The sequence below is a fragment of the Pterocles gutturalis genome, unplaced genomic scaffold, assembly GCF_000699245.1.
Source record: "Pterocles gutturalis isolate BGI_N339 unplaced genomic scaffold, ASM69924v1 scaffold21614, whole genome shotgun sequence".
Classification (NCBI taxonomy): domain Eukaryota; kingdom Metazoa; phylum Chordata; class Aves; order Pterocliformes; family Pteroclidae; genus Pterocles; species Pterocles gutturalis.
This window is the reverse complement of record NW_010136293.1, coordinates 20,771-32,915: the sequence shown is the minus strand read 5'-3', so window position 1 is coordinate 32,915 and position 12,145 is coordinate 20,771.

The window sequence follows — 12,145 nt, the reverse complement described above, 5'->3', positions numbered from 1 at the left end:
AAGCATGCGATCATGTAATGAAAGAGAGCAACAAAACACACTGAATAATGCGGTGGGGTTGGACAAGTAACCTCTTCCTTTGCATTTCAGTTTGGAAGAGCAGTAACATTCTCTTTTAACATAAGATCGTAAGACTCCTAAATAAAACAACAACAACAACAACAACAAAGTATCACAGTGACTCTTAGCTATGCTGCTAAAATCATAGAATTCATGTAGGAGCTAGTAGCATCAGGACATTGTCACCCATGGGGAGGAGATAGTGGGGTGAGGAGTGACTGTTTTGCAAGGGGGTCTTGGAGCCGCTTGCTGGGAGCACCAAGAGGAATCCAGAGATTTGATCAATCTAAGGAGATTTGGAAGGAAGCGTTTTTGTTGATTTAAAAATCTCTGCTTATCCCCTACTGTGTGCCTTCCTGCCCCTTCCTTACAGCTTACTCCCTCTTTCTCTTCTTCTGGTCCTTTTCCCTTCCCCCCATGCTGAGCCCTGCCAGCTCTCACCCAGCCTGCCCGTGTGCCCTGCTCAGCTGCCCTTTTTGTCTCACGCAACCTAAGCAGGGCTCAGGTACAGCGTGCCACCTCACAACAAATGGTTTTTGTCATCTCTAAGTAGGACAAGCTTTATTAAGAGAGAAAAGGGAATGACCGCTTCCAAAAACTACTTGAAATGCTAAAATAAGAAATAACCCTTTCAACACTCTAGACTGTTGCTTATTTAAGCTACAATGCTATGTGTTTGCAAGATACTCTGTTTTTTGAGGGACAGTACTTGAAGGCTTAAATTGAGGCACAGTGGGTTGTTCTTTGGTGACTCCTGAACTGTGAACAATGTTCGTTCAGACATTTGTAACACAGAAATGGCTCCTCTAACACTTGAAAACTTTTGTATCTCAGTAACAAAGCAGCAATGTAATCTCTTAATCCAATTTACATTCAAAACACCCTCATTTTATTCTTTCTGCTGAAGTTGGTTATCACTGCTCCTTTGTCAGACCAGACAAAGCAGCTGTGGTTGGTATTTCTGGCCAGGACTGTAACAGATTGGGTATCTGCTGCGGGGCTCTAGCGTTATGCTAAAACATGCAACGTCAGCAGATGTGGAGGCAGCCATTTGTGTCCAGCTGTTGTAGGAGGCTCCCCAAATTCAGGGCTGCTGTGGATGGTCAGGCCCTCAGGGCTGTCAGGGTGTGAACACCTCGGGATGATGAATTTCACTGGATGACTGGACAGAAGTCTTCTCCAATCTCTCTGCAGTGGGAGGGTCAGAGCTACCCCAACTAAGGCCACAGAAACTGGGCTTTTAAAACCCCAGAGCCTGGACAGGTCAGGAATTATCTTACTGAACCCAGGGAGACCCAGCGCTCTCACTGGGATGAAAGTACACCTGATTTTTTGTCTAGCTCAAGCCAAGTCTTGCTGACGTCAGGGAGACTGAATTGGTTCAAACTGCAAGCTGTGGACTCTGCCCACAGGACACTGACTGAGAAGCTGGGCAGCAAAAGGCATGTGGACTGCCTGGTGGTGTGTCCAGCCTCATCACCAACTTACAGGGAATCCAGTGAATGCCATTTGTAGGTGTGAATTGTATGAGCAGCCTGGGCTCACTAACATAAAGAACTTATGTGGGTGATTCCCTTTCAATAGGTTGCACTGCTTTCCCATTGATGGAGAAATGCAGAGAATGGATGCAAGGGGAAGAAATGTATGTATATTCTCAAGTTCTTTCATCATAATACCATAGCATGCACAAGCTATGCTTAAGGCTTGGACTATACAGATGAATATCCTGTAGGGTAGAGACTCTGTGCCTCACACAACCAAACGCCAAATGCCATTCTTCCTAGCTGCTCATCAGTATGGACAGAAGACTTCCCTCTGCAATTGAGTGCTCCACAAAAGATTACTGTGTTTAACTGACACTCCTGAGCAGATGGCCTATGTTTCCTAGTACCAACAATATACATCTTTTTTCTATGTTTTTTTGCTGCATGCATCAAATACTAAATTAATCTGAGATGGTTACTGAGGTGTCAGAATTTTTCTCTTCTGTATTTCAGTTCTCTCTTTCCTTGGAGATAATGGAGGAATAAGGCAGATAAATCTCACACTACTACAAAAACCTGAGTTACTCTTGATATTCTTCTTTCCTTGAGTTTCTTTCCAACAAAAAGTGCCTGCATCTTGCTATATCCCAGTCATTTGCCCACCTGTAACAAAATCTCTAAACTCAGTATTGGAAATACAGAGAACCATTCACATTAAGTAATGGAGTACACAGTGCGAAAAGTTTCCAGTGCAAAGCTGAGTTTGAACTTTTAGTCCATAAATTCTCATTATGGCTCATCAGTAGAGGAAGTGTTGTGTAACAGATAAGGTTTCCTTGCTGTGTGCATTTCTTACTGTCCCCTTCCCTAACATTTGAAAATAACTCTCATGCCCAAGATTGGAGAAGTTTATCATATTTCCAAGCCCTTCGAATATATGCATTATCTAGAAGCTATTCTGTTTTATAAATCAAATTCCATCCTAATCTAGTGGCTGAAGAGGCTCTGCATCAGCCAGATGATGTACACAAACCACAGCAACAAACCACAGCATGTTGCCAGTAATGACATTGAAGCTATACTCCCTTCTCTTGTTCAGTCTGGGAAACTTGTAGTACTCTTTCACAGGCCACAGGAGTTTAGACTAGATAGAAGCAAAACAAGGATTAAGTTAGATGGAAGTGCAGGAAGAAACTACACACACAAACTGGGGAAACCTGGTGGAGAGCTCTTTCCCAAAGACAAGGAAAGGATGTGTCTTTCTGTCTCTACGGCATCACTTTACTAAGTTCGACGAGGGGTATATGCATCTGATTTACTCTGCAGCAAATTGTCCCATGTCTAGACTTTTGGGAGAGGTAAAACAAAAGGCAATGGGGGTGCACATGCACCTGAAATTTTGGTAACAAGCTTGTTTGAGTACAGTTTCCTCATCAGCCACATAATTAGTGGCTGGCTCCACACAGTGGTTTCTCATGTAATTCCACTGAGTAGGGGTTCGGTATTTGGTATTTTCTCTCTCAAAATAGCATTGCATTAGTTGTCCAGTGAGGTACCATTTGCAAGCCTGAACAGTCTGGCAGCCTTTGCAAGCCTTTGAGCGGCAGAACTGTGAAAGCTGGCTGGAGTCCTGCTGGCCACTGCCAGTCCCACTTGTGGCTGGAGAGATTAGGCATTAGAAAGATGGTTGCGCCCTCATGCACATCACTGAGTGTGAAATCTGGTGTCTGCAGAGACAGGGATAGCCTATCAGCAGGTGAGTGCCCTATAAACTTAAGGGCACACTGAGATTTCTTTAAGAAAAAAGGCAAAGTGCTAAAAGTATAGAAATATTATACCAACCCAAGTCAGTATCTGGCACTTACAAAATAACCATGCACCTCCCAGGAGCTTGGCTTAGAGGTCTTATGGCAGACAAGTTTTTGACACATGGTTATGGAAAAGTACTCTGCCAGTCAGGTTTCTTACTTCATTTCCCCCTCTGGAGCTTTCTTCCTGGTAGGAAAAATCTCACAAAAATTTAAAACCTTCCTTTCTGCTGCAGATGTGTTATTTTCCTCAACTCTCAGCTATTTAGTAGTAATCTGAGACATACAAACTTACCACTCATGCTCATTCAGTCCTACAAGCATGACTGATTATATTAAGCGTTTCTGTGTGTGTCAGAGCATACATGCTGATGAGATGTAGCCGTTTACCTGGCCTTTTAGGGTGCCACAGTGGCAAAGATTCTCCTGTGAAACACACTTCAGAGGCCAACCTACCTCATCATTCAACTCATCTTTAAAAAGTGGGCCATTTTTAAAGCAGAGGACTAAACAAAGGAAGAAAAGGCATGTGCCTGTTTTTAGTCCCCGCTTCCAGCTCTGCAGGTGACCCTTTCTCTGCACAGCACCTGCCTGTTGCTAAGCCAAAGCCTGAATTACTGGTAGTGCTGCAGCACAGCTCCATATAAGTTTGCTAGAGCTGAGTCCTAAAGCCTCAGAAGACTCCTCTGGCATGGAGAAAAGGCCAAAGGGAGCCTCAGATCGTGCTGTTTTTTTCTACAAAGCCCTTGCCAATATTTATTTGCCCATCTGAAAGTGAGGATTAATTTTCAGCACTGAGTGAGGATTTTTAAAGCTATGACAAGTCTTCTAAAAGTATGTCTTTTCAGCAGAAGTTGTGGTGAACAAGATGTTTTACCGTAAACACCTTGTTAGTGTGTGTGCTGTGCACAGCTGCGTCATTTTGTGTCACTTTGTTAAGCTATGACACCCCATGCTACTCAGAGGCTTTGATTGCAGTTGCATAAGCATCTGTGTCAGCCCAAAAGGATGCCAAAGCTGATCCTCACAAATAATGCTGGACTTGTGTACTGTAAAAAGCATGGCTAAACTCTAATCACAAACTTTCTGACACTTGCTAACAACAAGATGGGTTCCTGCCTGCTTCCAGTTTTGCAATCCATTCTCTCTCTGAGATGCAAGGGATCATAGCTGTAACAGGTAATGCAGCAAGCAACAGAACGGCAACCTGATGTCACACTGGATGAATAACATGTGATGGTTAACGTGTACATGTGCACATGCACCTGGATACTAGTCTTAAACTCTTATCTCTACCACAGTGATTTTTGATAATCCATTCTCCCTCAGTTGAGAAACAGATGGGAATGCTTAGCACTTGCATTTTCTATTGATAGAAGTAACATGCCGTAAGTGTATGCATGAAGCATCCCAAACATCTATTCCTACAGCAAATCAGATTTCTACAGCCCCATCTTTTTAAAGACATCTAATGGTAGAGGTTGTATACTCAGTCGCATCACTATTTAATTCCGTCCGAGTTTCACTGAATGCAGGTGTGCAGTCTTAAGCTTTCTATCTCTACTTATGTCCCTCACTTTTCACTGATTTCTTCCCAGACACTAGCCTGACTTGCTACCAAAAGAGAAAGAAAGGTGAGGCTTAGGATAGTGCAACACTCACTCTCTAATCACATCCTTTCAATTCATTGAGACGGAGGCTATGCAGACCTCAACAAAACAAAAATAATTTATTCCAGATATTTTTAGAGGCATAGCTAGCATTTAGAATGGTGCTTCCAGAAGAAATTAAGAACCTGCACGTTTTTATTTAATCTTTGGTCTACAAGTCTATGTTAAAATGCTCAAGAAAATCTAATGTATATGTAAGTACTACAATAGGTGGGCTGGCAAAATGCAGCTGTGAATCCACACAGTCCTCTGTGCACTGAGTCCATGTGAAAAGCTGGATTTGTTCTCGTCACCAGCAGTTCAGCCACAAGGGATACCACTCTGTGGTATCTTAATGCTGTTGTTGAAAACATGCCTCAACAACACACAACTTACTTGGCACCATATGTTAGTATGTATTGCCCTGCTATTGCTCACGCTCCAAGGTAGGCAAGGTCTTTGAGCCAACTACTTCACACCAACCGGCCTTGCACAGTGTTTTCCCTGGCAGTTTTTTCCTTCAATATACACAAGCCTTCTTTTGAAATTCTCAGGGCTGTTCTGACATCGTGGAGACCCATAGTTAATGTTAGATCAGCTGTGCCCTGCAAAGGTGGAAAATTAAAGCTACTCCTGTGGAACAGCTGTGCACACTACTTGTTTTTAAACATTGTTGAGAGCACTTGCTACTTTTTCTTAACAGATGCTTCCAAAAGTATGCTGTCAATTTAGTAGTTCATGTCTTATGCACCCATCTAGTGCTGACAGAAGGGCTGCATTCTGATCAGCTTGCAGGGGTGCAATTCTGTCAGTAAAGCCATCAAAGTAAGCCCTCTGCTCAGAGTGCCCACATCTTGTTAGCAAGGATATCCACCTGCCCAGAGACAGTGCTCCAAATAACTCAAAATTTGGGTTAACTCTAAATTAAAAATGTAGATGTTGAATCTCTCTCTTCCTCTGAATGCCAGGTTGGCAACATCACTGGATCTGCGGGCAGACAAAATGCTCCTTTGATGAGGGATGTATTCTTGGCTGTGTGACAGACCCCCCCAGGGAGCCTGCTAGAAGTCATTTCAGGCAACGCTTTCCATAACATTTTGCCCTGGCTCAGGTCTACTTACTGTCATGGACTTCCGCTTGCACAGGAGTAAAACACTTCTAGGTACTTCTGAAAAGCCTACACTTAACCCTCCTGCAAGCCTGACTGAAGCCTTGAGCTTGACGTGCTTCTCAGTGGCTCTCTTTCTCTCTCCATACCTCAGCACATCCACAACACACATGCCGTAGATGTGGAGATGCGAGATCCCATTCACATACCTGCTTTGAAGCTAAATTAACGGTTGTAAAGCACTAAGATCCTCAGTTATATAAATCTGAAATGTTGCTGGTAGCTCAGAGCTGCTTTGCCTGCAGACCTGTCAGAAGAGGGCAGACAGATGGGGTGCGCAGATGCACATCCAGGGAGATGCACACCTTTGCTGAGCTTTCACCCACTGCCTCTTTTATCTTGGTCAGTCCCGTTCCATTAGTTGCCCGTTACCGCGAGCTAAGAGTGCTGCACTGACATATACCCAGAATATATTCAGAATGCTTAGGGCCAGCCTCGGCAATCCTGCTGGTCAGTGCTTCAGAGAAAACTGGCAGCATACCTCATCAAATGAACTGAGTCATTCTGCATGCACTCCTACAAGGATCGTGACCGATGGTAATTGCTTGTAATGAACAGGCACCCATCTTTTCCAAAAGATTAACTTCCACTGCACACGGGTGAGGTAATCTGCACAGGTTTATATCATACTCTCTGCTTATGCCCAGCTCAATTTTAAGATGGATCTCCTTCCTCAAAAAAGCTCATAAAATGCCTGGGTCTTGTCTTTATTTCTAAAGCCCCAGTGGTTCTGTTAGGCAGATGCATGGCTACAGCAAAAGGTTATTTCATGCATAAAATGAAAAGCAACAGGCTTGATGGCTCTCAGAGCAAGGAGAGGGCTCTGTTGGCGAGGAAGGAAGCTGTTCTGGGGGCTGGAGGTAGGAGCCCTGTGTACCATTAGAAAGGACACTGCACAAATATGGGTTAATTATAAACCCTGACTGTGCAGGAGGGATAAATTCATGCGCACCGTAGCTTATTCTGGCCATCCTTCCTCCTGAGCACTGCTGTGATGCGCCTAAGGACAAGTGTTCTTTGCTGCACCTGTCACGGGTTGGACTTTCTGCTAACACAAAACAGGAAGGTTGGTTTTGCTTCCGAAGCCCCTGATCTCCTCATTAGGGTGCTGAAAGCCAGCAGCTACCACACATTCACCTACTCACTACCATCTCTCCTGCAGTGTCCCACAGAGCAGAGGTGGAGCACAACTCTTGGCGTGCTTTTGCAATCCTACACGGCATTCACAGCTGTCCTGCTGCAGGGAAAAGGGCAGGAGCAAGAAGCAACCAGTGCTGGCTACAGGCACAGAGAGGCCGTAGATGTAATACACAAATGTACAGTGCTGCTGGAGGCAGTTACTGATGGCTGCAGATCTGCATGCCCACGCAGATTATCAAATTATAGCTGGGCCTGCATCCCCCTCAGTAATCAACGCTCCGCTGGTGGTTCCAATTTCAAACTCTCTTTATCACAGGTTAATAACTAAACTGTAAGCACTCAGACTATGGCAGCACACTGTGGCAGCATTTTGTTCTTAAAGCATGTATTATTTGTACTTTTTTTTTTAAGAACAGAGATTGCAAATAGTAAGAGAAACAAATAAAAAACCATCAGTACACTCAGAAGCTCACTAGGCTCACAGAATGTAAATCTTACCTGCTTTATGAAAGTTATTTTAGTATTTTTGCATTATGAATTTAGAAATGTTATTTATCATTCACCAACTAGTTGCTGGTATTTCAGTGCTACTACCTGCCTCCCTATTATAACAACGGCCCAACAGTAAAGTCCGATTAAGAACAAAAGACTTAATGGATAAGCTATCACATGTTGCCACTTCTATTGAGTCTAGTTTTGAAAAGTGTCTACACATTTATTAGGCAGCCTGACTTTCAAATACCGAGTAAGGTGACCACTCTTGCCCGCTGGCCTCCATCTCGCTTCCTGGCAGGCAGAGGACAGAAGCTGTGCACCAGCACATGCAAGTGGCTACGATTATTTCAGCAGTCTGTTTTCCTAACAGTCATTTGGGGCCACCGCTTTTCCATCCTGAGAGATTAACCATGGAAGGTGACACAAGGCATTTCTGCAGCTGTGCAGACACACACACGTGCACAAGTGTACTTCTTTGCAGTAAGGATCAGGACTGAAGTACTTAAAGGATCAACCTAATAAGCTTTGGAGACTCCTTATGTTAAGGTGTCTCTAGAACACACTTCTTTTTCCACTCCTCGGAAGTACTGTTGCAATTACTGAGAGAGGTTTGCATTCAAACTAGTGAACACACACTTCAGTTTGTGCTAAATCTCAGTATTTGCCTGAAATACTTAATAGGAATAAAATAACATTAGTGTTTTGCAACTGGATTCAATAATAGCAGTTGCATCTAATTAGTTCCTGTCACCAGAGGGCATTGGAGGACAAGCTGATTTTTAGAGAGCACAGGCTTCAGGAAAACCAGTGAATATTAATGAAGCCAGGGGGTCTGAGACTTCCCTCTTGTTGATATAAAACAAGCAGCTCTGGCACAAACAAACAGGGAATGGGGCCCTGGGTTTGTCCCATGCAGAGCTGCAAGCTAAGGGGCATCTCCTTGGTTGCCCCCCGCAGCTGCGCACGCATCTGAGGACAAGCTTGAGCACAAACGAGGAATACAAACAAATGGTGCTGCAGAGATTGCCGTGCAGCCAAGTCACAAGTGCATTGGGATGACTCTTGAGGTACCAACCACTCACTAACAAAAAACAATAAAATGACAATACTTGGCAATCAGCATCTCGGGTCCCCAAGTGCAGCACAGTGGGTTATTTCAGATGACAGAGTGCAGGAGAGGCAAATCAAGCACCTGGTGACCTTCCTCCTGGGAGGAACTGAGCAAGGGGCTGGGGGCAAATTTGAACTATCAGTCCATGGTCACCCAGCCCCGGCAAGCTGTCTTGTAGCACACCTGCAGTGTACGTGGAGACTACAGGGCTCTTCTAGGCTTCAGCAGTTTCCTTCTAGTTCCTAGTCCGATTCATTAAATTAATGTCTATGTTAAATACAGGCTCAGAGTTTTACTAAAGGAGAGGATTTTCTTAGACTGCTTCACTTGACTGAAGGGTACCTCTTCAGATTAGCAAGCGAATAAAATCAACCTGAGCCTGGAAACAGCATGAAAAGTACTCGCTTTGCCTGGTGCCAAAATGGCAAATATATTTCTGTTAGCAGAAAGAGATAAAGGCCATTAGAATGAAACGACGAGGCTTTCTTTGCATTATGAACACTTTGCTTTTAAATGGGAGGGAGCAGGCCAAGTAGCCCTGGTCTCTTATCACCATAAAATAGCGATGCTCATCCTTAAATTTTTTATATAATCAATAGAACAGATTCCAAATTACAAAAAGCAGGGATTAAACAAAGCAATGTATATGCTGGGATACCTAGATTTGCATGGATCTGAACACTTTCACTAGTGTGCTTTTAGCAAGAAAATTATTTCAGGAAAGGCCACATTTTAATTTATTTTAAAACTTAATGTTTGTAACCAAGTTAAAATAAATTTCTTCTCCAAGCAGAAGCAGTGCTTTAATTTAAAAATAGAAAAATACTTGGAATATTAATATTTTTTTTGCCCATGAAAGAGTTGACCTCCTTCTGCTCCCCTTTGGGGAAATGTGGGATTTAAAGTGACAGGTAAAACCAGAACCAAAACCTTAAAATAATACTAAGTTAGCAAATTAAAAAAAAAAAAAAACTACAAAAAGAAATAAAACCACAATAATGCCTATAGGAAATTAAAAAGGGATACATTTCCAAAATTACCTAAAAAGCATTTGCTTACTTTTGAACTAGCATGAATAGTAAATGATACTGAAACAATACAACTTGAAGTATATTGCAGTGTTCTCTGCCCATGGTCACGCTACGCTTATTTCAGGCTATGAGGATTTTATAAGAGAACACTGCTTATAAAATCATGTCCACGTATGGTAATGCACACATAGCTCTAACCACCAGGGAAACTACGCACAATTTATATGTTGATGCACTTCAAAGTTAAGATAGTGGAAATGCTACTTCCCTACCTGCAGCTCCAGATTTTGTCAGGTAGGGATTCCCCTATCATTTTATTTATTGCTCTATTTATTTTCTCCAGTCATTTTTCTTTTAGATTACCTGAGCAAGGCCTCCTAAAGGAACAGTACCAGTCAGAGAAAATGGACCAAAACTTCCCTGTTGGTCCTCCTCCAGGGCAATGCTGCCTGCTTCCCTCAACTCCTTAGTGCTTATGAACTACACCTGCACCAATTCCTGTGCGCTGATGCTTTTCCACAGCTTCTGCAAAGGACCCACAGCCTCTCATCTCCTCTTTGCTCCATTCTCATTCTGAGATGCAGGTGAGGGAAATTCCAACATTTTCCTTACAAGTGGCAAGGAAAACCTCTGTCCACTTCTATTGTCTCAGTGGGTCCTTCAGTAATTTGTGGAAGCAGTAAGCTGGTCTTGGAGATGGGTCACACTGTGCGGCTTGACCACTTGAGCTATTCCTGGTCAGAAACAGCAGCTTAGCGGGTGATGATCTTTCGTGTAGCTCCCACTAGTCCCCACAGGAGATAGCCTTTTTTTGCCAAGTGGGGCAGCCAGGATTGTAGAGAAGGTGGTTATCAAACAGGCTAGGGGCTACAAGTCTGTCTGGGTTTTGTGACAAATTTGGAGAGCAGGAAGTAAATTTGCCATTGACAGACTTCTGATTCTTTCTTGCTTGGTCCTTTCTATAACACATGTTGACAAAGCGTTGTCACTTTGAGGCTGTCACCCTGCCTGTGTCATGGCCAAGGACTGCATTGCGTAAGGCACCAGTAAGCAAAGGAGAGCAAGGACAGGAGCAGCTTGTACATGCTACTGATTAGACAAAGAAGAATCAGGCTGCTGAAATCCAAGGAAGTGAAGTGTGTAATGCTGCTTAGAAACAGGCAGAAATGGGACAGGTTGTATTTTATCTCGATACATGACACAATGAGCAGTTTCCCACAAGCATCCCCTTCCTCCTCAGGAAAATAACTAATGGATTTTAGGAGCTGAGGGGGCTTTTTCTGTTGGAGGGGTGCGAGAGTGCTGTGGAATGGAAAGAAATATTACTGCCATGCGCAGCAGGGAGAAGTGCTACACGCTCATGTCAGAGGCCTCGGATCTCAATGGAAGATATTTATAGCTCTGCCTCTGAAGAAGATGAAAGTAGTTCTTATGCTGAGAAAGGGAACAAAAAACGTTACCTAAAAATAAACGTCCCAAGTCAATGCCACCTATTTCTACATTCCCTTTTTCAGAGCTGGTTAAATGAACTATATCGAGAAACATTTGGGTTATTCAAAGAGTAATAAGGCCATTCTGGAATTGGAATGGATTTTACTCTCAAACTCGGCTAATTTATCAGCAGTTTTCTCCACTCTGCAATATAATATAATATAATCTCTCATTGAGCACACAGATGTTAGCTGATCCAGACAGTGACCAGGGTAAGGTGACCGATGAAAGTACACATTAATTGCACTCACACATTACTTGGTTTAACTCCTGCTAGTCTGTATGAGCTTTACCAGGCTATGCTTTGAGCTGACACTGTCCCCGCTTCTGTTTCCACCAGAAAACCCAGAGTGGCTGCAAGCTGAAGACGACTGAAAACTAGCCACAACCAGGCTATGCTCATTCAAGAATTTCAAAGCACTCTCCAAATGACTTTGCAGAGTTTCACAAAACTCCCGTTCTGTAAGCTATTGCACCCACCTGGGGTACAGAGCCACTGCTCAGCTGGGAAAATCTCTCAGATCTCTCAGTTTGACCACGGAGCAGTCTGTCCTTAGAAGGGGTGCAAATTAAAACAAAACAAAGCAACACACCCAATATACCTTTTCTCCTAGTCATTGTAGATTCAGGAAAGAAATGGCTGACAGTAAGTCATTACTGCAGAACACTTCTGTCCTGGACTGATTTCAGAGAACTTCCTCCTAAGGA